The 24,738-nt window shown below is 41.9% G+C and overlaps 1 long non-coding RNA gene across 1 annotated transcript in view; it reads left to right on the forward strand.

The window, feature by feature from the left end:
* The window catches only part of LOC145420240 (uncharacterized), a 115,708-nt gene that overhangs the window by 62,577 nt on the left and 28,393 nt on the right, over positions 1-24,738 (forward strand). Inside the window, exon 3 of the long non-coding RNA XR_013901559.1 lies at positions 17,920-17,972. This is a non-coding gene — a long non-coding RNA (uncharacterized LOC145420240). The remainder of the gene's footprint in view (positions 1-17,919; positions 17,973-24,738) is intronic.

Genomic DNA, 24,738 nt, shown 5'->3' on the forward strand with positions numbered 1-24,738 from the left:
TTATACCTCTGAAATTCCCTCTCAGACTTTTGTGGAGGGTAGAGCTGGGCAATAGACAAAAAAATGAAAGCTTTTTTCATATTGGTTGGTATTGACGTGCACCAGTCAAAGGTTTGGACACAGCTTCTCATTTAATGTTTTTTCTTGATTTCATGACTCTTTGCATTGTAGATTCTCACTGAAGGCATCAAAACTATGAATGAACACACGTGGAAGTATGTAGTAAACACAAAAGTGTGAAACAACTCAAAACATGTTTGATATTTTGCATTCTTCTGCTTTGACTCCTGCTTCGCTCACTCTTGGCCTTCTCTCCATGAGCTTCATGAGGTCGTCTCCTGAAATGGTTTCCAACAGTCTTGAAGGAGTTCAGAGATGTTGAGCGTTTGTTGGTCCTTTTGCCTTCACTCTGCGCTCCATCTCATCCCAAACCAGCTCCACTGGGTTCAGGTCAGGTGGCTGTGGAGGCCAGGCCTCCATCACTCTCCTTCTTGGTCACAGAGGCCTCACACAGCCTGGAGGTGTGTTTGGGGTCCTTGTGCTGTTGGAAAATAAATGATGGGATGGCATGTGGCTGCAGGATGCTGTGGTGGCCATGCTGGTTCAGTGTGCCTTCAGTTTGGAATAAATCACCAACTGTGAAACCAGCAAAGCCCCCCCACACCATCACGCCTCCTCCTCCATGCTTCACGGTGGGAACCATGCATGTAGAGACCATCGTTCACCTTTTCTGCACAAAGACACGGCAGGTGGAGCCAAAGATCTCAGATCTGGACCCATCAGACCAAAGCACAGATGGTCTAATGTCCACTCCTTGTGTTTCTTAGTCCAAACATGTCTGCTTGTTGCTTTTCCTCAGTCGTGGTTTCTCAGCAGCTGTTTGACCGTAAAGGCCTGATTCACACAGTCTGCTCTGAACATGCAGAGATGTGTGTGCTACTGGAGCTCTGTGCAGCATCTATCTGGGCTCTGATCTGAGCTGCTGCTAACGATTTCTGAGGCTCAGCAGCAGAGGGACTCTCGCACTTCCTTTCCTGGGCGTCCTCATGTGAGCCAGTTTCATCGCAGTGCTTGATGCGACTGCACTTGGGGACACATTCAACGTTTTAGCAATTTTCTGACTGACTGACCTTCAGTTCTTAAAGTAATGATGGGCTGTTGTTTCCCTTTATTCAGCTGTTTGCTATAATATGAACTCTAACAGTTGCCAAACGAGGCTGTCAGCTGTGCACCAACCTGATGGTCCCAACACCATTAATACATAACTCCATATATCTTCATATATTTGATGTCTTCAGTTTGTAGAGCAGTAAAAATAAAGAAAAATCATTAAATGAGAAGTTGTGTCCAAACTTTTGGCTGGTAGTGTACATCACAATGTAAAGCAAACTATTTCTGTCAAGCTTACTTTTTAGTCCTAAGGGAGAAAATATGAGGTTATTGTTGGTTTAAATATTATTTGCTTCTGTTAGAAGGGACAGACTGACAGAGGTGAGGCTGCCATATCGCACCATCGGCCCCTCTGGCCATCACCAGTAGGCGGTGCCCTTGGCAGAAAAACAGCCCCATAGCATGATGTTTCCACCCCCATGCTTCACAGTAGGTATGGTGTTCTTGGGATGCAACTCAGTATTCTTCTTCCTCCAAACACGACGAGTTGAGTTTATACCAAAAAGTTCTACTTTGGTTTCATCTGACCACATGACATTCTCCCAATCCTCTGCTGTATCATCCATGTGCTCTCTGGCAAACTTCAGACGGGCCTGGACATGCACTGGCTTCAGCAGCGGAACACGTCTGGCACTGCGGGATTTGATTCCCTGCCGTTGTAGTGTGTTACTGATGGTGACCTTTGTTACTTTGGTCCCAGCTCTCTGCAGGTCATTCACCAGGTCCCCCCGTGTGGTTCTGGGATCTTTGCTCACCGTTCTCATGATCATTTTGACCCCACGGGATGAGATCTTGCGTGGAGCCCCAGATCGAGGGAGATTATCAGTGGTCTTGTATGTCTTCCATTTTCTGATGATTGCTCCCACAGTTGATTTTTTCACACCAAGCTGCTTGCCTATTGTAGATTCACTCTTCCCAGTCTGGTGCAGGTCTACAATACTTTTCCTGGTGTCCTTCGAAAGCTCTTTGGTCTTGGCCATGGCGGCGTTTGGAGTCTGACTGTTTGAGGCTGTGGACAGGTGTCTTTTATACAGATGATGAGTTCAAACAGGTGCCATTCATACAGGTAACGAGTGGGGGACAGAAAAGCGTCTTACAGAAGACGTTACAGGTCTGTGAGAGCCAGAGATTTTCCTTGTTTGAGGTGACCAAATACTTATTTTCCACCCTGATTTACAAATAAATTCTTTACAAATCCTACCATGTGGATTCATGGATTTTTTTTTCACATCCTGTCTCTCACAGTTGAAGTGTACCTCTGGTGCAAATTACTGACCTCTGTCATCATTTTAAGTGGGGGAACTTGCACAATCGGTGGCTGACTAAATACTTTTTTGCCCCACTGTAGGTAAAAGTTGGAAGTTTTCTTAAATATAAAAACTTCCCAGGATAATCCCAGGATAATCCCAGTATTAACAGTAACTGAGGGGCCCCAGATAGGAACCTTTAAGCTTGACAGAAATACTGATTTATTTTATATTGGGATAAATTTTGGTATGTCCTGCTGTGCATAACATTACTGTGATAAGATTCTTTGCCATATTGCCCAGCATCATTTTGAACTTTGACCTACAACAAAGATCCCTCACCAATGGAGCGCATGTGGGTCAACCGTTTGAGTCTTTTTGTTGCTCACACATGCTGTTACAGCCTCTGTGTCACCTGACTTTGGTGTCAGGTGGAGGGAGTATGCTACTCGTACTGATTGTTTGGGGCAAAACGTATTTGTTGCTCATGATTAACTCTAGCTTTAGCACACCCACAATAGTCCTGATGGAGACAATTAGCTAAGTGAGTGAGTACTGAGCAGCTTTGTTTGCGTGGTTGTTTAAGAGATAGGTGAAACCAGCTTGAAGCTTACTACACAGCATCCACTTCCTGTGTTGGGAAGTAAACTGACCAACATATTAGCATTCAGTGACCCATGGATGCTGCCTTGATAGTGATCTTGCTTAAATAAGTGTGCTAGCAAACACCTGACCTGTGGGTGGTACCGTGATGTTCAGAAACTTCCAAAGAATTTAGTTTAGTTGGTTCTGAAGTCATTTTAAATGATGGAGCAGCAGTTGCAGTAGCTGTAAAGGCAACAAACCTTTTCACCTACCACATCGTTATCACTGTTTTCACCTCATCCTTTGTAGGTGCTGAATTTGATTTGACCAAGAAGCAGGAGCTGAAAACTGAGGCAAACCTGGAAATGCTAAAACCCGCAGTTTCCATGGACAGTTTCCCCCTTTACACCACCCGTATGACTGATGATGTTTTTTTCCTATTTTGTAGTCATTGATCCAAACAGAAGCTGCAGTCGGGGAAGTTGTATCTCCATAATGTTGGCACATGTAGCTGCTTAGACTTTAGCTCCACTATTTGCACTCAGTGAAGCGACCCTCCCCACCGTGTTTGCTTTTGGTGTGCCGCAGATGATTTTTCATTGAGTTACATTAAAACTAATAGGGCCTGCTGTGTGGTACAGCCAGCCCATAACCTTACTACTAAGTACTGAATAAGAGAGTAACAGAATAGCAGGGTTCACTCACCAAAACTGAAGCAAAGATTCTGGATGTCAGGCTCGGATAACTTGGGTAAGTTAGTTGTTAAAATGCTGCGTCCAAAACCAGTAGGTGATGTCACACTGACATCTTTTAGATACATTACCTTGACCTGAACTGACGGGTTCGAGTGTATGCACCTCCTGCAAGAGCGTGTTGTAAACCAGTGCGTACACAGCAGGCAGTTTTTATCCCACAGCGCACACACGAACACAAAAAAGAAGATGTATGTGCAATGGAGCTCCAGCGAGGCAGCACACAGTCTGAGATGGATGCAACTTTCTGACTTCCAGTCCCCAACGGCCTTCGACCTGCAGCGTTCTGCAATGTCTGGTGTACGTGAAGCGCTCGTGTGTTTTGTGCGTGTGCTCTGTGTGCGTGTGTGTGTGTTGCTGTAATAGAACAAAGGATTCTTTTGTACATCGGGCCCGTGGCTGCAGCGTCTCCTCCAAACACTATGCTCTGCATGTATTTTCGTGTGTGCTGAACACATGTGTGCCTTTTCTTGCTCAGTGTTTATTAAGCAAAGCCTGAGCTTCACTCCAGTGTTTTTACATCCCCGTGGAGCGCAGCTTTCGCCCCAGGCCTGACTTTGGGCCTCCTGCCTTTCGTCAGACCCCGCTCGCCTTCCTTTCCTCTGGCTACCACCTAGTAGACTTCTGCTAATGCTAATCCTTCTCCTGACAGCTCCTTAGCACAGCTGCACTTGTTTTTTTCTTTCTGTTTATACGCCGATATTCAGAGACGCATGAAGAAAGGGTCGCAGGAAGATAAAAATACAGACCGTCTCTCGAACAACAGAAAGAAGCCACCAGTAATTAGATTCCATATTTTGCTTGGACTTGATTTAGCTCCTGGCATCAGTTTAGTTGGATACGATCCAGTTCAAGCAGCAGTGCTGTTGTCATTTTTTCAGTTTTTTATGCCATTGGCATGAAAATCTGCCTACTTCCCGAAATAAGAAAAAACTCTTCTATGTGTGGAGCATCTATGTGCTTGCTTTTTGAAAAAAACATGCAAACTCCACCACTGGTGTGAGTTGGTGGTATCGCCAACAAGACTCCCAGTATGTGAAATTGGTATGTTTGGGTTCCTGCGACATCATCATTGTAACTGACCAATCACAGCAGTTTAATCAGGGGTGTTGTAAAATCCTGGTTTCATGTGATGTCACCCTGTGTTTGTGTGTATTAAGCTATGCTAGCTGCTTGGTTAAACTGTACTGCTGTGCCATCTGCCGTGACTCACAGATGTCTCATTTTCACGCTGTTGCAGCAGATGAATAAAAATGACTGCACTGCTCGTCCATTATTACATCTCCACACCTTTACTGAGTGCGCATTAGGAATGTGATGCCAAGAAGTGTCACCAGCCACGGGCCCATTCGTCTACTAAAAGAGCTGTCATTAATATTTTACCTGTCCCCTCCCACATACACTGTTTGCTCCGTGGAGGTGACACTGTATTGGAATTTGTCCTCGCTAGAACAGCTTCTGGAACGCTTCCCTGCGTGCCGAACCCGACAGCGACATCTTTTCAGCGTTTCTAAAATACCGACACCTGGAGCTGAAGAGCACATATGCTGAGCTGCACATCCGTACACTCAAAACCACGCACTCGCCTGGAATACGCAGCCTATGTAATTCCATCGTCTGTGCATGCCCATCCCTCTGTGCTGTGTTTGTTTGGGTTGTATCTAGTTCCATTGCCATATGCTATCCGCAGCCATTGGTATCACACTCTGCGGCAGGCCCTCAGTAGCCTGCTGTTCTCAGGGCTCGGCTCCTCTTGTCCAAACAATGACTCCACTGACAAACACAAGCATTAGAGTTCATGATGAAAGTTTCAGAGCAGACACTTGCATATTGTTTTACTGATCCACTTTCCATGCGCTGTGCACCTCCATCACAGTAGCGCCAAGCACAAGGCTTCTTTTGAAATTGGTCTGCAGTTCTGCAAAAAGTGGCAAGCAGGGCAACAAAATGAGACAGTGCTTAAGTGCAATAAAACTCTTTCAAAGTTTGCAGGAAAACTAAAATTGTTGTTCCACTGCATCTTCCTCTAAACAAATTCATCTTCATTAGACCCGTCCACCTCTAATATGTGCCACTAAACGCTCCTAATGCAACATCTGAAAAAAAGCTGAAGCAAACATATCACACAAAGTCTGTTTCCACTTTAAAACAACACAAGTTCTGAATTTGATCAGTGCTGGTGGAATAAGGTCCGCAAACCAAAATATCGGCAGTGGCAGTCAGGAAAAGGTTACAGTTTGTTATGTCACATGTTGGAAAGCTTGCTGTCACTGTGCTTACTGACAAAACTTAATTATAGCTTGTTTTGCCATCAATGTATTTAAGCGTCATTATTAGATTCCTATTAAATTTATTCTTCCTCGCTGTGGTTGCCATTTTTGCATAAAACACTGTGGGCATATGCATGCATGCACACAGCTTCTTGCCTGCACCTCGACCCTCTTTAAAATGAATTGCACGAATGTATGTCACACCACGCAGGAGTCAAAGTTCAACCCAGTTGTGTAAGTGCTCCTCGCCAACACACTTGCGCCTTGCTTGCACAGCACAATCAATAGAAAAGAATGGATTTCAGCAGCGTGTGCGACTTCCTTGATGGAGTAACCTCAGTCATCCTAGCTTGGCATTCTTCACTTGTGGCTGTAGCTCAGGCGGTAGAGCAGGTCATCTACTGATCAGAAAGTTGGTGGTTCGATTCCTGACTTCCCCTAGTCTGCATGCCAAATATCCTTAGGCAAGATACTATCCCCAAAGTGCTCTCCGATGCATCCATCAGAGTATGACTGTGTGTCAATGTTACTTAGAAAGCACCTAGAAAAATGTGCTGGTGTGAATGCACAAGTTGTGTAAAGCGCTTTGAGTGCTCAGAAGAGTAGAAAAGCGCTATATAAGAACCAGTCCTTTTACCTGAAGAGTTGTGGAGAAATGTGCTCTTGCACCAAATGGCACATTTCAGCTTTGATAACGACATTAATTGGACGTATGGCAGGATGACATGAACCAGAGTATACTTAGTCATTGCCTAAACGACCTGCAGATATCGAAAATGAAGCCCAAGTTATTCATTCTGCCTACATGTATATGTGCTTACTGGTGCCAGTTTAAGTGACTGATGGAATCACCTGTGCAGGAGGTATATTTCTGTAACATATATGTCATATTCCCAGTATGAAGTTGTTCAAACCACAGTGTATAAACATTTATGCACTGAGTGTGTATTGGACTCTCTTGAGTCAAATGGTGTGTGCTTCAGTAGTGAGGTCATAGAGCTTGTTACCATGATACAGGCTGTCATAGTAACCTGATGTTATTGCCGTCGGTATTACAGGAACTCAGATGTTAGTTAAAATAAATGCGTAGTGTCGTCTCTAGTCTCGACGATCACTCTGCATCAATTCTTTTAAACTCTGAAGGATCATAAAGTAACTTTACCTACACGAGTGTTTTCAGCAGCCACCATGCAGTGATGGCAGCATTAGCCAAGTTAGCACTTTACCCTCTGCAGGTGGTTAGGATGACTCCACTAGTGCACACTTGAAGGATTTAAGGCAAATTGTTCAGTTCAGCACAAACACTTTTAAACTCCGTAGCAGGGCGAAGTTAATGGAGCAAACAGCAGCGTAGATCAATCCCGGGGCCATCCTGGGTCTCTAACCAGTGAAAAAGCAATCTGTGGCAAATTCTCATTTTTCTCCGAGGACTACAAGAGTCACAGAAAGGAAGTACGGAATCTGCAGTTTAAATTCCAGAAAACCAAATTTGTATTCCTGATGCGATTTTTGGATCCATTTACTTATTTCTCTTTTTAAATTGCAATTTTAAAAAAGTATTTCGAAGATGTGATTTTTAATTTTGTAGTTGAATTTCTTTTAAATAAAGTTTTTATGAAGTTTTTCAAGTTGAACTGTTTATTTATAGACTAATAGTGTATTGAGTAATAATAAATTACTTTGTTAATGTCTTAATAAGTAGATATCACTAAATAGAATTAATTAATATAATTGTAAAAGAATGTTTTATATTTTATTGCATACTTAATTCTTCATTTATAAAATTCTTTATATGGATGTTTGTGGGTCCGTGTAGACGTATAAAATAAGTGATGCCACTGATTCCTATGAGGAATTAGAGACTAACTGATTTAAACGTCAGTGTTGGCATTTATAACAGCTGATAAATGAAAATTAAGCTGTAAAGAAGAGACTGGAGAAACACCTTCATCAATGTTATTATTATTATTATTATTAATGTTGCTTAGTGTGTCGACCAGAGGACACTCTGCAACTGTGATAAACCCAACGACCAGCTGATCCAAACAGCGTTGTACAGATTATAAAGTAAAAAAATTATAAAGTAAAAACAAAAGTGAATTAATAACAACACGTACCTGTAGCAAATGTTAGCTAATGTAGGCTAATGATAGCAAATGGGACGTATGTTTATGTGTCGTGTATCTGAAAAAACAAATTTAATATACGAATATTGGACTTTTACATCATGAAAAATCAGTATTGACATCAGTTTTAAACCAGTCAGGCTTTATGTCGAGTGACAGTATACTGAGAATGTTGAAGTAATACAGTAAAGCTAGTAAGTGCACAAGTCCTGTGATGGAGCGGTATCCTGTTCAGGGTAGCCAGCCTCGGGACCAATGACAGCTGGGATAGATTGGAATTTTTTCACTGGTTAAATTATGTTCTGTTAATTTGAATTGTTCTAAGACTCTTCCTGCAGTAAGCTCTCAAACTGCTGGTGATTGTTGTGCCCAAAGGCAGCTTGCTGCCCGCCATTGATTGAACTAGCGAGGATCCTTTGTATGGGGAGGAGAGTGGGCGGAGAGGGGAGCAGTTTTGGAACCATATTGTCCGTATGTGCAGACACGTGAGTACGCTACATGTCTGAGTCGGGTGGCTTTGCGTCGGCCTTGGGTAATTTCAGACGGCGGTACAAACTAAATGAGACGGACGTGTCCCTCCCGTTGACTTATTTATTTTGACTTTCTGAAGATATGATTGGCATTGCTGCTATTTTTGACTCCCATCAAAGGCTTTTTAAAAAATCTTTGGCAACACTGATTGTCCCGAAGCCAACCTGTAATCATTTAATGCACTGTACTTCTGTAGAGAGAAAGAGACACTCTTTCACGCTGCTGTCCTAGAAATTCTCTTTTAACTGCTGCTGTGTATTCTGTTTGAAGCCTCCGTTTGACAGCTTCATTTGTGAAGCGTCTCAATTAGGCAGAATATTTCTGCCGACATATCTCGACGCCCAGACTGTCTTACTCGAACATGAAAGCCCAGGCTTAAGGAAGTCATCACACACCTCAGCAGACACACACACACACACACACACACACACACACACACACACACACACACACACACACACACACACACACACACACACTAAAAATAGAGGCAGCTATCCTACTAACGCTGGTTAATACTCCTCACCCCAGACAGTCAGATTTGCATATCTTTAATGTGCTTTTTTCTCCTCTGCTTTCCTTTTCTAGTTTCTCCTATTTCTCTCTGTCTTATGTGAGTCAGTCTGGCCTTTTATAGGAATTCTCAGGAGGGCTTGCAGTGCATGTTGGGAAGGAGCATTTTGTATCAGAAAAGCAAGAAAAAAGCAGGCTGAAAAGATTTCAACAATTGCGGTAATTAGAGATTTTTGGAAAGCCGAGACACCCCATCGCCACCGACCCCACCTCTTCCTCGCACTTTCACTCAGTCCTTCTCTCTGAGGCCTTTCAGGCCACTGTAATGGTCTCCATCTGGTCTGTGAGGGAGGGGGAAGGAAAGGTATTGAGTCTCCGGGCTGTATAGGACGACCATCTGGGCTGGGCCACTCCCGTGGCTCTGGGACTGCCTCTCAGCTGCACCGACCGACCAGCAGACACTGGTCCCGGCTACATGCCGTAACCCCGGCAGTAACAATGGCAACAATAGGTCCCGGCCCCATTTATTCCATTAAGCCCATGTGAGTCTTCCAATAAATAGTAAGCATTGCAATCTGCTAGTGGGCTGTCACTCTGCTGCCTGCAGTTAGCATATGCTATACTGATGAAAACATGGCAGTGCAGAGCCAGCTGGGATCCTTCCAGTATACAGTGTGTTTATCAAACTCCGGGGACCCATTTGTCCTCTTCCTCCAAGGCCTCGTTCTAGGAGTAAGGCAGCTTTCAAATTCAAGCATAACCCTAACATTACCACCGTAGTTAATGCCGATTGTTAGTGGCTGCAGCCTGCAAGGCTCGGTTCGGGAGAAACGAGCCCGACTTGTAGAAGGAACAGAATTCCAACTGTTGCATATTTGTCAGTGGTCGTGTTCTTGTAGTTTTTCAATGAAAAGAAATAATGCAAAAATATTTCAAGTCTTTCTTTAGGCAATGAAACGATGCGTCCAAACACCAAAACCAATCCAGTTTGCATATCCTGCTACGCGAAGTGACTCCGGAGTGACGTCGCCTATTTTTGCACAAAACCACTGAAGGCGCCAGGTGACTTTTTTTTTTTTTTTTAAGTCTAGCGTTGTTGTCAGTAGGACATCCTCGTCATAGACGTTTTTTCAAAGTCAAACTTTTTTTATAATGCTTCTATGTGTAAAGGCTCCGTTTTCACAAGTTTGCAGAGGGTGGAGGGCAGGTGAAGGAGGGCGGAGTGATTGTTGGACATCTCCAATATGGTGCCACCTCCTGAGCTAAAACGTAGCTTTTATTTTTCACCAGTGATAAATAAAAGCAAAGTTTTGCAGAAACAAATACAATACAATACAACTTTATTTATATAGCACATTTAAAAACCAAAGTGCTTCTCAATAGTACAATAAATTAAAATTAAATTACATATAGCAAAGTACAAAATACACTGACAGGTGGAAGGCACTAATTAACCAGTAAGCTAAATCAATAAGTATCAGAACATAATTTAAGAATTAAATCAATTCATACACATAAATATCAACTGGAAGGTTATTCCAGCGGTACAATAATATAAATCAAAATTACATAGAGGTGCGGTTGCAAAGTGCAAACACTAACTATCCGAAAATGCTGGGTTAAATAAATATGTTTTCAATCGCGACTGAAAAGATTGGATAGATTCAGATGCACGAATAGCAGCTGGAAGGTTGAGGTTGGGTGTGGCTAAAGCAAAGGCACGGCCACCTCTGGTAAATGGTAAATAGCCTTTATTTGTATTTTACTCGTCCCTAAAGCGCTTTACACATCCAGTCATTCACACACTGGTGATGGCAGCTACATTGTAGCCACAGCCACCCTGGGGCGCACTGACAGAGACGAGGCTGCCGGACACTGGCGCCACCGGGCCCTCTGACCACCACCAGTAGGCAACGGGTGAAGTGTCTTGCCCAAGGACTCAACGACCGAGACTGTCCTAGCCGGGGCTCGAACCGGCAACCTTCCGATTACAAGACGATCTGCCAACTATTGAGCTACGATCACCCACTGGGACCTAGGTTGCACCAAGAGGAATTGGTCCGATGATTTTAGCGTTCTCCTAGGGGTATACAGGCTGAGGAGTGCAATAAGGTAGCTAGGCACAATATTGTTTATGATTTTAAAAGTAAGCAATAAAATGTTAAAAACAATACGGTGTTTGATGGGAAGCCAATGTAGGTTGGCAAGAAGTGGAGTGATAGAATCAAACCTTCCAGTTCACGTTAAGAGGCTTGCCGCAGCCTTTTGCACGAGCTGCAGTCTATGAAGAAGGACAGATTGGAGGCTGAAGTAACGGGGGTTGCAGTAGTGTAATCTAGGAGTAACAAAGGCATGGATACGTTTTTCAAGATCCTTGCGCGGTATGTAAGGCTTAGCCTTAGAGATTTGACTTAGTTGGTAAAAACTAGATTTTTCTACGGAGGACACTTGTTTATCAAGCTTAAAAGAACTGTCCAGGAAAACACCTAAGTTGCTTACAGTATCAGAGAGGGAATTAGCAAGGGGCAGTGACTTCCCCAACCAGACAGTACAGTCTAGCATTTGGTGGTGTTCACGAGTACTCCACCTGTGACTGGAGCTTATATGCATATCTTTTCCACAAAGTAATTGCAAACTTTAAGTTAATATTTAGCATATTTTAAACCCTGTGATGCATCTGTTTTCCTACACTGTCACTAACACCTTTTCAATATGTGCTGTGCTGTTGTCTTAACATTGCAAGATTCCCTCACCGTTAGCCATCTGACCACTGTTTCATCACATTCAGTTTTTCTCCAGATGCACACAAATGAAATATTGAAATATCTTATAAAATTATAAAGATATCATCATTTTAACATGACTCTTGTTTGTGGTTTGTTTTTTAGTAAGAAATAAAAAAGAACTGCACTGCTTTACCTAAGATGAAACTGCAGTTTGACACAAATACAAACACGTGCCTGATCTATACTGGGATGGGACTTTATTATAATATATGGTAAATGCTTAACTAGACCACTTAAAGGATGTTGAAGCAAACACAAAACAGAATTTAAGACCCTGAACCGCCGTTGTTTATTTATTAAATAACTGTGCAGTCGAAACGTCTTCTAATCTAAACACAGCTTGACTTCCTTAAGAGCCCTCCAACTATAAACAGTCCGTCCTGTTAGAGCTGACTGTATGTAGTATATTTATTCTTCCCAATTTAAATAAAGTTTCCTGCCGACTGGACGGTCATAAGCAAATAATTTCAACGGAAGCTGCGTGTTGGCATGTGGAGCAGCAGGTATCATCGGATTCATTCCTAAACATGCCCTGTTTACATTCTGGAGAGACGGGAGTTATTGGAGTGTGGTCCCGCCCATGAAGGGAAGCGCCAAAACCACAAACTATGAATCTCTTCCTGTCATTACTTCAATCTCACCTGAAATATATTTCACCATAATAACTAATCAGTGCTTAAATGAAAAAAACCCACTATAAAATACCACCAACAGCACTTACGCTGCACTAAACTAATGTGAAATAGGCTGTCTAAGGGTCTTTGAACCTTCTGGCCTGTGGTTCATCGTTGTGGAAGCTGAAACCAGAATATGTTAAAGATACGGCGTGCAGCGGTTTTTCTATAAGAGGAAAATAACATCAAATTCGTCAGGGAAGCTAAAGACTGCTGAGCAGACAGTATCTACACCCTCAAGTCACTGTGCATGGTTATTGTAGACTAGTAGAACACTTAGACCTCAAAATTCAAAGGAACTTTTTTAAAGGTTGTAGTATTCTTTGGCATCAGGTTTTCAGTCTTACTAATCATTTGTAGAAGTTATATCCAGTGGCTTTAGTAGTAGCTACTAGCTTTCACCACGCACAAGTACTGAAGTAGACATAAAAAAGCTACGTATGTATAATAGGACTGTCACCATTACGTCCACTATCAAAATCATCGACGACTAATTTAATAGTCGACGCGTCGTTTGAAGCTTTGTAAGATCCCAAAAGACGCAGGAATAAGTAGTAGGATTTAAGAGTGTAATAACGTACTGAAACAGAAGATGGCAGCACTGCATGTACAAGGATGCCAGCTGCCGTTAAACACCAAAGAAGAAGCTGTGTCCGGTATCGAAGCTGTGTCCAAATTCAGAGGCCGCATCCTTTGGAGGCTGCATTTGTAGGCCGATTACGTCACGAGGACTGTCCAATTTCGAAGACTCCTCCAAATGTGGCCCACAAATGCGCCCAGATTTGAAGGATGGGTCGGGTGTATCCTTCGTGGCCCAACCTATCCCAGAATTCATAGCGCTGCCCAGCTCAGTTTCCAACACTGGCGGCAGCTACTTGGTTTTAATATTACTCTTATTAATCTTTCTGGGTAACAAAATAAACTTTTAAGATATTTTCAGGCGAGGGTGTAGCTGTGTGAACTTCAAATATCTGCTCGGATTATTAAGACACCACATATTTGTAAAAGCACGCCGACGTTTTCAGAGACGTCACCCGCTCGATAGCTAGCCGGGAGGTCAAGGGTCACTAGAGCCGTCGAGAACAGTGAACTCCCGGCTTTTCACAGCAGCAGAAAAAATATGTGCTTAATATTGGCAATATGTAAATACACAAAAATGGAACAAATTCAGACCTTTGAATGCAGCAGAAGCCTTTCGACAGTGAAAATGATCAGATTGTGAAATGTGTTAAATATCTACATGCATTCAAATTGCTCGGTGATCATTTTAAGGTCAGTTTCTCTATAAATAAGTGGTTTAGGGAAAATTAAGGAATGGGTAATTAATCATGAAAAAATTCCCCATGCTATATAAAAATGGAGTGTGCGTCATGATATGCTGATTTACTTCAGCTGTTCACTCTGTCCAGTAGTACGTCAGTACTGTCAGTAGTACTGTGATGCTGGCTGTTAAGCAGAAGCAGAGACAGAAGATAAGTGTTGCACCATAACAAACTCATATTTTTGCTGAAAGCTGAAATGTTTGACATTGTCGCAGTAAGCCTTACTGGTTCTTGTTTCACTCGAGCCGAGGCAATTGATACATGGCATTCAAAGCCCTGAAACCTATATTTTCCCTCCAATTTGTCTCCGATTTGTTATTTCAGACTGCAGCTCAAGGCCGACTGAGCACATTAAGTGCGAGCCCTGGCAGCTGAGTGATCGTGTAGCTTCCTTTAGCCTCTTCTAACAGGCTGATTTTGTGCAGGATCTTTAATGGAAATCAGGAGCATGGAGTTTGTTTGCTGCTGTGATAAAGTTGGGTGGGGAAAAGGGTGGATTGGGCGGTAGAAGATGCTTCCATGTAAAAATACCATTAGTATCCATTGTAGCAGCAGTAAATAGGGTATTCCACATGTCCTTCTTTCCAGGAACGGGTTCAAGCTTCTCTGATGCTAAGGTGCATTGAAAAGTGGCTTACAGCTGTGCAGCAACTGAGGACAGTCAGCAGAGCTTTGCATTGGGCAGTTCAGTGGCTAGAAGGGTATGAAGTCATGTGGAATGGCTAAGCATCAGAGACCATGTCGCTGATCAAAAACGTCACCTTTACATGTAGATACAGTATCCTGATGATTTTGACTTTTATTTTGACTCTTTTGTATATTTTATCAGCCAGCCTGCTCTGTCGCACATCATCAGAGGTTTGGTTGGATTGAACTCCCACCTGTACACAGAAATATCTAAAGGTATATTGGCACACCGACTGCTGCGTTGCATCGATATAAAACATACCTGACACGAGATATACTTTTGTGTGAGCTGAATACTCACATACGAGCAATAACCTCTGTGCGAATCAGTGGCCTCCACCCGGTTTGTCATCGATTCCCCTCGTCTGCAGTCTGTCTTTGCCTTTGGCCTCTGTCTGCGGTCTGCCTGTCTGTCACCCCTGACTTTCCCTTTCTGTCTCCCAACAGTCATCCAAGCTATACAGCAGCTCAGCCAGTGGAAGAACGCTGGGCGTGTTGCCAGCTATCCAGGGCGCCAGTTGGGCAGTCCATCAGTAGCATTAAAGACATGTTATCCACCCGAGTGTATCCGTCTGGCTTAGAGCCCTTATCCCCCTGTCCGAGTGCCCCCCAGCCCCATACTTCCTCTGTAGTCACCGAGGGGCCCTGCGTAAAGTGCAAAGTACCCTTCTTGCTTTATCAGCATGGTACCCAGGCATTCGGCTTGCTGCTTTGGGTCTCTTAAAACACGTACACAAATAAATGAGGAGGCTGCTGGAAATAACTACTTTCTCATCTCCAGCCAAGCTGCCCTGCTGGTCAGGTCATTGTCTTTAAAGGGAAAGGGGAACAGAGAAAGCATGCCACTGCTGACCTCCACTCGATGCTTTCTTAAAGAATACAAAGTCAGCAAAGTTCATTTAGCTCTCTTGAAATATAAAATAGACGAGTGGTTCTACAGGGGCTTAAAAGGACTGTTTGTTTCCTGTTATACTTGGTTCAATAATGGACCGAGCATTATTTTTAGCTGTGATGGGAAAAAAAAAGACTGTTTCTGTTTTGATCCTGAATATACAGGATTTGTACTGCGTCTTGTCCTCATTCTATCTGCTTTAATATGTATAATGGCCACTGCTTTGTGGCACTCTTATTATTAGTGCTGTCACTTCAAGGGGCAGCTCCGAAGCAAGTTTAGCAACGTTAGGTGAGAAAAAACTTCATTTCTGGCCTTTAACCCAAATCGAAGAGTGGCGTGACATTCAAACTAAACGTTGTCTAATGGGGGAAAAGGAGAGCTGGTGTTCGCAGCAAAGTTCTCTGTTGCCTCACCGAGGCACCGAGTAGTTTTTATCATTCATGTCAGGAAAAGGCCAGCCAACTTTCACAGAGAATCAAATGGAAAAACACGGTATGTGGACATCATTGTCACAGCGAGTGTGCAAAATATAACCCAAAGATTTCTCTTACACACTTTTCTGTAGTTGTGCCAAGAATCCAAGGCAAGCAAACATCCTGGAAACCCTCGACAGTAGCCTCAGAGCAAGGCTTGCTGCAAACAAGTTCTGGATGTAGAGCGGTCACTCGCCAATGCTAATTTACACAATGCAACTGAAAACAGAAACTCTAATGCGACCCAAAAAGACCCGAGAAAACATGTCTGTAAAGTCCAAAACCACTGATGGATGGGCAGCTGTCAGCAATATTGGTTTTCACTTCCCTGATGTAATCGTTTGTTCATGAAAGTTTCATGTTCGTGAACGTTAAACAGACCCGGTGGAAAGATTTATTTTCATGCCATTATAGTTTGAAGTAGCCTCTATTGGTCGACAAGGAAAGTGTTGCTGCAGCCATCAAGGGAAACACTAATGGATGGATGTGCAACTAATGTATGCGGAGGAAAACCCAGAAGAATAAATGCTTTCTGTGCGGATGTTCACGGGCACTCTGCCAAAGCCGCCCAAAGCCAGGTCATAGTGCTGATGACATTTTACACTATTAAATAAATTTGCCTGAACAAGCTGAAACAGTATGCAGACCCAGGCAGCAGGCATTGCGTTTGACATTGCCCGTTGATGTTTTTCTTGTTAGTTGAGTCGTAGGTCTCAGTGACTTTGGCCTACAGACCAGTGGTTTAACCCCTGGCAACCAACAGAAATGTCTTTTTCCCAACTGGCTGGTGAAGGCTGCTGGGCCAAGTAGGTTGCAAAGACCTCCTTTTGATTGCTTTGGTCATTAGCAGATTATAGGTGTTTCCTATAGTTTGCGTGGAAATTGCCAAATTATCTGCTTTGTAAAAGTGGCACCTTTAGAAACAAGCTGGTTTTAGCACACGGCACAACTTTTACTTTAAAGGTGAAGTCAGTTTCTGGTTTGCGTTGCACTCTACAATATCACAGTTTCTTAGCAAGCAGCTTACAAGTGTTTGCAGACCGCTCACCGTCTTTCAAGTCTGTGGACAATTGCTGCAATCTGCCAGCAACCAAAGGAAGTGCATGGAGTTTTTGTTTCAGCACTCTGTAATCAGTGGTTACCAGTCTGTGTTACAGGGGCTTAGCAACAGGTTAGGAAATACTCGTTTTTCCCTAGTATCTGATGGCAACCCATCTCTACGCCTGTGTGACCGAGACGTTAATGCTTTCAGTAGACGACTGGGAACTCAACTTATTTGTAGAACACTGGAAAGCTCATTTTAATTGCACACACGGTTAGTACACCGCTTACCCAGCTTCTCTAATTTGTGAATAAAAGCTCGGCCGTACATTATCGACCTCTCTCATTCTCCCCATAATAAATCTGAAATGCAGTCTTCATCATACACTTGACTGTGTGGCCTGCAGCAGCTGTAGAAAGAAGAGCAGAGTCTGTTTGCAGCTTTATTGAGGAATTTCTCAAGGTGTCATTAAGGGAGGCGGCTGAATGAACTCTGATGAAAGGCTGACTCGGAGTCTTTTGAACCTGTCGAGAATTGATCGAGGCATCGGTGAGCTAAGTGAATGTTGTGCTGGAGCTCACTACACCAATTGAAGGTCAAGTGCTTCCAAAACATCAGAAAGGAATTTTAATCAAAGGATCTCCTTTGGCTTTCACACGCATCTGAAATGATGTTCTACTTCTTACGTTTGTCTTTGTCATTAAGAAAATCTCAGGTTTTCCTTTATTATGGATATGAGTTGCTACAGTTAGTTTCTAACATTAGAATGAATTGGGATGTGAAAGATGGCAGTGGGAGAAAATGACATTTTTTGTGCTCAGCTTCTGCCATTGTTTCTGTTCACAGGAGTGTCCGTGGAAGAACTCGCTCCTGAAGGCCTGTGAGAGGACACACAAAAGGTCAGCCAGTCACATTCACTGTACTGAATGGCTGCAAATCTGTTTGGCTTTTTATCTCAGTCTCCTTTCTCTTTTGACGTGACACTTGTGGCGTTCCCGACAGCTCGCACGTGATCCACAGATTTGTAGGCATTCAATCCTGGAAGTGCAGTATTCATAGATTTTGAATACAGGTTCATGCAAACATGTGAAAATCAATGGTTTTCTCACTTCGGCTAAACTGCCCACATTTCTTTTCAGCTCTTTGCAGTTAGAGGACGGTGTATACAGAGTTAAATCTGTCTTTTCTTTGCTCTGACTCATTCTACATGAAAAACACGCACAATAAAGGGCTAATTTTAAGCATAGACATTCGATTGTCCTACCCAGAATACGTCTCAACCAACACCTGGTAACACTTGACAAAAATTGGGGAAACGAGCAGAGTTTGTGCTTTCCTCTGAATCACACAGAATAACAGGGTGCAATGAAAAGAAAAAGCGGTAGTCGCTGGGACGTTTTTATCTGTTATTGCTTTACTCATTACCAAATTTACCTTGTAAATTATTTTTTTAAATGGAGTCCAGATTTTACAGCAAAGCAACATCAAACTGGAATTCACTCAGCTAATATTACTAATATTACAGATTTGTAAATTACACCACGAGAAGGTCCGAGCTCTTTTGTATTTGTTCATCTTGTTTTCACAAAAGAGCCACTGAGAAAATCAACCAGTCCAGCTCTGCAATGCAAAGGCTTACCTTTAGTTATTTTCTTAACGTTGTCGGAGTCGCAACCTTCAGAAGCGTTTTGCATTTTGTTCTTTGCAGAGAATTCAGAGTTTTGTAGACTTACGAAATTGTAACTGATGAGCCGAGATGTTTGAAAAAAATGGCATCTTTATTTGCAATTGGTGTGAAATATTCCAAACTTTTTATTTAATCTGCCCTCAAGAAGCAGAGAAAGTCCATGATACTGCTGGGAAGCATTCATGTAACAAAGTGTTTTGCAGGTTACCTCTGTGGTGGCCATTGCAGCTCTTTTATAGGCCAGTCTGTATTGAGAAGGCGTGGTCTTCAGAGTATTTAAAGGGAGCAGGAAATGGATTGGGGGCCATTTTGAGAAGTTGCTGTCTGTATGTGCACGATGTTGGCAAGAGACAGTAAACCAATTACCTCAGTTAAGATAGAGTGAAGTCTGCGTAACAGATACAAACAAAGTGTACCAATTCCCTGTGACCTGGTGTGTCCAAAGGTGCTATACTGCACAACGTTTTACCTCAACAAATAGGATTCATGGAGAGAACGCAAAGAAGTGTTCATGTGTGATGAAGGGCACTAACAGAACATACAGCCGTAATCTTCAAAAACAAAAAGGGTTTTTTTATACCCCCAAAAAGACAAAATTATTACAAAAATGACAAAAACAAGCTGTTTTAAGAACCAGGTGAGCCCATAAAAGAGGTCAACTTAACAAAACACAACTCAGCGAACTGACCTGCAAGCGAATGAACCATGTGTACACCAAAGGTGAAAACCACAGAGATGATAGCGAACCATAATTTGAGAAGAACCCCGTTCCCCCCTGCGTGGTCACAGCAGATGGTTCAGTCCATTTTATTGGCCTCTGCATTTATCCTCAGCCTCCGCTTTCACCCGAACCAGAAAGGACTGGAGCGGCAGCCAGCTAACTCAGAAAGAATAATTAATATATCATATCCCCATGTCACTATAGCACACAATACAAAACAGACTCCATGCCATCATTTGGGCTGAAGCTTACTGCTGTCATGTGTTACAAACCAACTCAAATGTTTGAATTGGTTAACTTATAATCACTGAAGCTTCACAGCACAAAGTAAAAGTAAGACAGAAAGGTAAACATGTGACCCAAATGTTTTAGTTGTGTGATTTTAATATTATTGGCAATTAATATTGTTATAAATCATTTTAAATAAAAATATTATTTTTCTTAAGAACTTTATTTTAAAGAAATCATAACTCACTGTTGTTTTGCTTCTGTAGCCTAACTAGACCTGCTGTTGATTATTGCAGACTCATGTTAACAGTTTTTAACTGTGAAACAGATGGTTGTTTTCTGTTTTAAACGTTGGCTGGTAGAAGTGAAACAGTGAATCTAAATTTTAGAAAAATATCTGATTTATTTTGAGCAGCTTAGAAAAACGATGACAAAAAGTAAAATAAAAAGCCCGATGATTGGTCAAATGAACGCGGATGACAGAGTCTTTGCTGATTCCGATTCTGATATCAGGTCATGCAGACTAGTTTAAATCTAGATAGGCGGGATTTTCTTTTTATTACATAAATGTTACTATTTATTGTGTAAAATATATATTTTCCTTCATTTTTTGTCAGTACCTAATAGAATGCAGTACATTACTACTGCTGGAAGGTGGCAGTCATGCACCTGAAACCTGTTTGCTGACCACCTTTAACAAACAAAAATAGATGATGGCACCACGAACTACCAGGTGTCAGACCGGGATTATATGTTGCCATATAAACAGCTAATAAAAGCTTTTGTATGGAAGTTCTTAGCATAATTAACGAAAATGAATCTAATGTCTACTGTGCCGGTAAAGCTAGCATCTCAGAGGTCTATCACACCTGTGTGGACTCATAGTAGCAGTTAAATAATTAAATAATCTGATTTTTAAACTTTTTTTTTCTGTGCCTAAAAGTCTTGTAAACACATTGGTGGCAGAAAATACAGGAATAATTTGAAAAAGCCAAAAACTATTTTTATTTCCAGCTACATGCTGTCCGGCTGGTGAAGACGTAAACCTGACAACATTGTGTCCCCTACATAGTGTTTCTTACATAGACCCTTTTCTATCAGAGATGTGTTCGGCAACATTACTCCTTCATCCTGTCTATTTAAATACCCTCCAAGTGATACAGCTTTTGCTGCAGCAGATTCACAGGAAGTAATCGTTGGCTTACAGTTAGACATCTTGAAGTTTGCCTGTCTTACTAATACATTTTGAAACCTTGTTGTGTAGTGTTAAATTCCGGTTCTTTTGGATTCTTTAGGGCCAAGAAAGACACGGCTCAAAAGTGGTCTTTTTACTTTAAAAATGATCTTTATTTTACGTCTACGTCACACCACACTTTAAGTTTCGATCAAACAGCCTAGTTGGTTTCACTTTCTAGCTGCAAAAGCATGCAGTTTCCCATCAGCACTTTTTGGCACAGAGTGTACTCAGAGTTAGGCCTTTCTTATATAAAGCAATGTGATCAGCATATTAACATTTAAGATGATAAATTTAAACCTCAACAGGAGTTAGTCAGTCATTGCCCGTACCATCAGCATGATTCACTGCATCATTGATTTTTCAGCTGCATCATTACAAGCAGATACAACCTCAGCATCAGTGCCAGTGGTGAGGCCTACAGACTCTGTAATATCAACATTTGGCTGTAAGTTTGGTTAAAGCTGTCCGAGGGAAGTTCAACTTAATCTGGTTGTACAGTAAGGTAAAGTCAGTACTTTCAGTCCCGCAGCACAAGTTCTTTGTGACCTATGTACATATGCTAATGCCCAGATATTAGGCTTCAAACTTCTGTTGGTCAGTATTATTGTAGAACAAAACCAGCATGATTGTTGTGAGGGCTTAGAATAGAATAGAATAGAATAGAATAGAATAGAATAGAATAGAATAGCCCTTTATTGTCATTGTCCATATACAATTGTCAGCGTTCCACACCAACTGTGTGAATAAAATATAAATAGTGGACAGCAGGAATGAAAAGTAAACAGGAGAAATATACAAAAGAAGAGAACGGCACGCATTCGAGAACAGGCTGCAAAGAAAAGCCTTGGTCTGAGTCCGTGTGTGAGCTGAGTGATGAGGGTTACTTAGTGCCTACTTTCAGTGCCGAGTCAGGAAGTGCCACATCGTCAATATAAAATTTAAGGTTTAATTAGAGGGTGTATATAGTGTTGACCTGAAACATGAATGCAGGAATATCATAATTCTCATGGCTAGCAGGGCTCAGCTACTCTGGTATTACTTGGAAATCTGAATGCAGAAACGTTCCTTTCACCCTTGCAGTATGACATCAATAAACACTGTCCATGATAATCAACTCTTATTGATTATAGCATCTTATGTAAGATATGCTCCTCACTGGCTAACTGAGGAAAACTGGACTTAAGACGATATTAATACAAAGTATGTTTTAGTCTCTGAGATGTCATCCAATGAGAGAGCAGTATCCCCACAGTAAGATCCACACTTGACTCCTTCCATGCACGGGTGGAAATCCTTCTCTTTAGGCTTAATGAGACTTAACTAACATCACTGTAAAAAACAAAAATGCAATATAAAAGTATTGTATTTTATCCTGTCTCAGAGTGACGCTGAAAAACTAGTTCATGCATTTATTACTTCCAGGCTGGACGACTGTAATTCATTATTATCAGGATGTCCTAAAAACTCCCTGAAAAGCCTTCAGCTGATCCAAAATGCTGCAGCAAGAGTGCTGACAGGGAAGAGAGAGCAGATTTCTCCTGTTTTGGCTTCCCTTCATTGGTCTTAAATAATCAGGCCCCATCGTATCTTAATGACCTTGTAGTACCATATCACCCTATTAGAGCACTTCGCTCTCGCTCTGCAGGCTTACTTGTTGTTCCTAGAGTATTTAAAAGTAGAATGGGAGGCAGAGCCTTCAGTTTTCAGGCCCCTCTTCTGTGGAACCAGCTTCCAGTTTGGATTCAGGAGACAGACACTATCTCTACTTTCAAGATTAGGCTTCAAACTTTCCTTTTTGCTAAAGCATATAGTTAGGGCTGGACCAGGTGACCCTGAATCCTCCCTTAGTTATGCTGCAATAGACGTAGGCTGCCGGGGATTCCCATGATGCATTGAGTTTTTCCTTTCCAGTCACCTTTCTCACTCACTATGTGTTAACAGACCTCTCTGCATTGAATCATATCTGTTATTAACCTCTGTCTCTCTTTCACAGCATGTCTTTTATCCCAACCAATCACAGCAGATGGCCCCGCCCCTCCCTGAGCCTGGTTCTGCTGGAGGTTTCTTCCTGTTAAAAGGGAGTTTTTCCTTCCCACTGTCACCAAAGTGCTTGCTCATAGGGGGTCATATGATTGTTGGGTTTTTCTCTGTATCTATGAAGCGCCTTGAGGCAACTTTTGTTGTGATTTGGCGCTATATAAATAACATTGAATTGAATTGAATTCAGGGGTATCATTCCCTTTATCCTCATCTTTCCAAGACTTTGGCTGATGAGTTTCTATTCCTTTGCCCAAAGTTGACTTTTATTTTTAGAATAATCTATTTTTTAATTTATTTATTTACAAATATACTAACCAACAGCATCAGGATCATTCACACATGACTCAAATGTTGCTGAATTGTATTGTAACAGTAGTCCTGCCGGGGTCTGGGATCGATGATCCTTTGACAAGGACCAGCTTGGCTGTTTGATTAGGTTGGAAAAAGTCAGTGCTACTGTTTTGTTGCTCTGAAGAGGGACAAATACAAACTAGCAATAATGTGACAGTTTGGAAAAAAAGAATCTGCTTTTAACCCGAAAGGTTTTGTTAGATTGTAGTAGGTTTCAGTTCAGAGGTATTTTGGTGGCATTCAAGTGAACGTGGTCAGGTTAAACAGAGATTACGAAAATGAGGAAGTTACTAACATCATCAGAGGATGTGCGGATAGACAACCTCATCTTGGTTCCTCCAGCTTTTGCGTAGGCAAGGCAAGGCAAGGCAAGGCAAGTTTATTTGTATAGCACAATTCAACAACAAGGTGATTCAAAGTGCTTTACAGAGACATTAGAAACAAGAACAAATAAAAAGCATGATTTAAAATTGATTAAAACAAGCAAATAAACTAACTAACTAATTAACAAACAAACAAACAAACAAACAAACAACAGTATATAAAATCAAAACAGATAAAATCAGAACAGTAGATAAAATCAGTTGTTAAATGTAAGTTTTGAAATTTAAGCTTAAAGTGTGGATTTGGTGCTTTATTCAAATGCAGCTGAGAACAGGTGAGTCTTCAACCTGGATTTAAATAAACTGAGTGTTTCAGCTGATCTGAGGCTTTCTGGGAGTTTGTTCCAGATATAAGGAGCATAAAAGCTGAATGCAGCTTCTCCGTGTCTGGTTCTGACTCTGGGAACTGATAAAAGACCGGATCCAGATGACCTGAGGGATCTGGAAGGTTCATACTGGGTCAGGAGGTCACTGATGTATTTTGGTCCTAAACCATTCAGAGCTTTATAGACCAGCATCAGAACTTTAAAGTCTATCCTCTGACGGACAGGCAGCCAGTGTAAGGACCTCAGAGCTGGACTGATGTGGTCCACTTTTTTGGTCTTAGTGAGGACTCGAGCAGCAGAGTTCTGAATGAGCTGTAGTTGTCTGACTGATTTTTTAGGTAGACCTGTAAAGATGCTGTTACAGTAATCAAGCCTACTAAAGATGAATACATGGACTAGTTTTTCCAGGTCCTGTTGAGACATCAGATCTTTTATCCTTGATATATTCTTGAGGTGATAGTAAGCTGATTTTGTTATTGTCTTAATGTGTTTTTCTAAGTTTAGGTCTGCATCCATCACTACACCCAAATTTCTCGCCTGGTTTGTGGTTTTTAGATGTATAGATTGAAGTTCTCTGGTGACCTGTAATCGTTTTTCTTTGGCGCCAAAGACTATTACCTCAGTTTGTTTTTGTTTAGTTGGAGAAAATTGTGGCACAACCAGTCATTAATTTCCTCAATGCATTTACCAAG

The sequence above is a fragment of the Astatotilapia calliptera genome, chromosome 14, assembly GCF_964374335.1.
Source record: "Astatotilapia calliptera chromosome 14, fAstCal68.1, whole genome shotgun sequence".
NCBI classification, from domain to species: Eukaryota; Metazoa; Chordata; class Actinopteri; order Cichliformes; family Cichlidae; genus Astatotilapia; species Astatotilapia calliptera.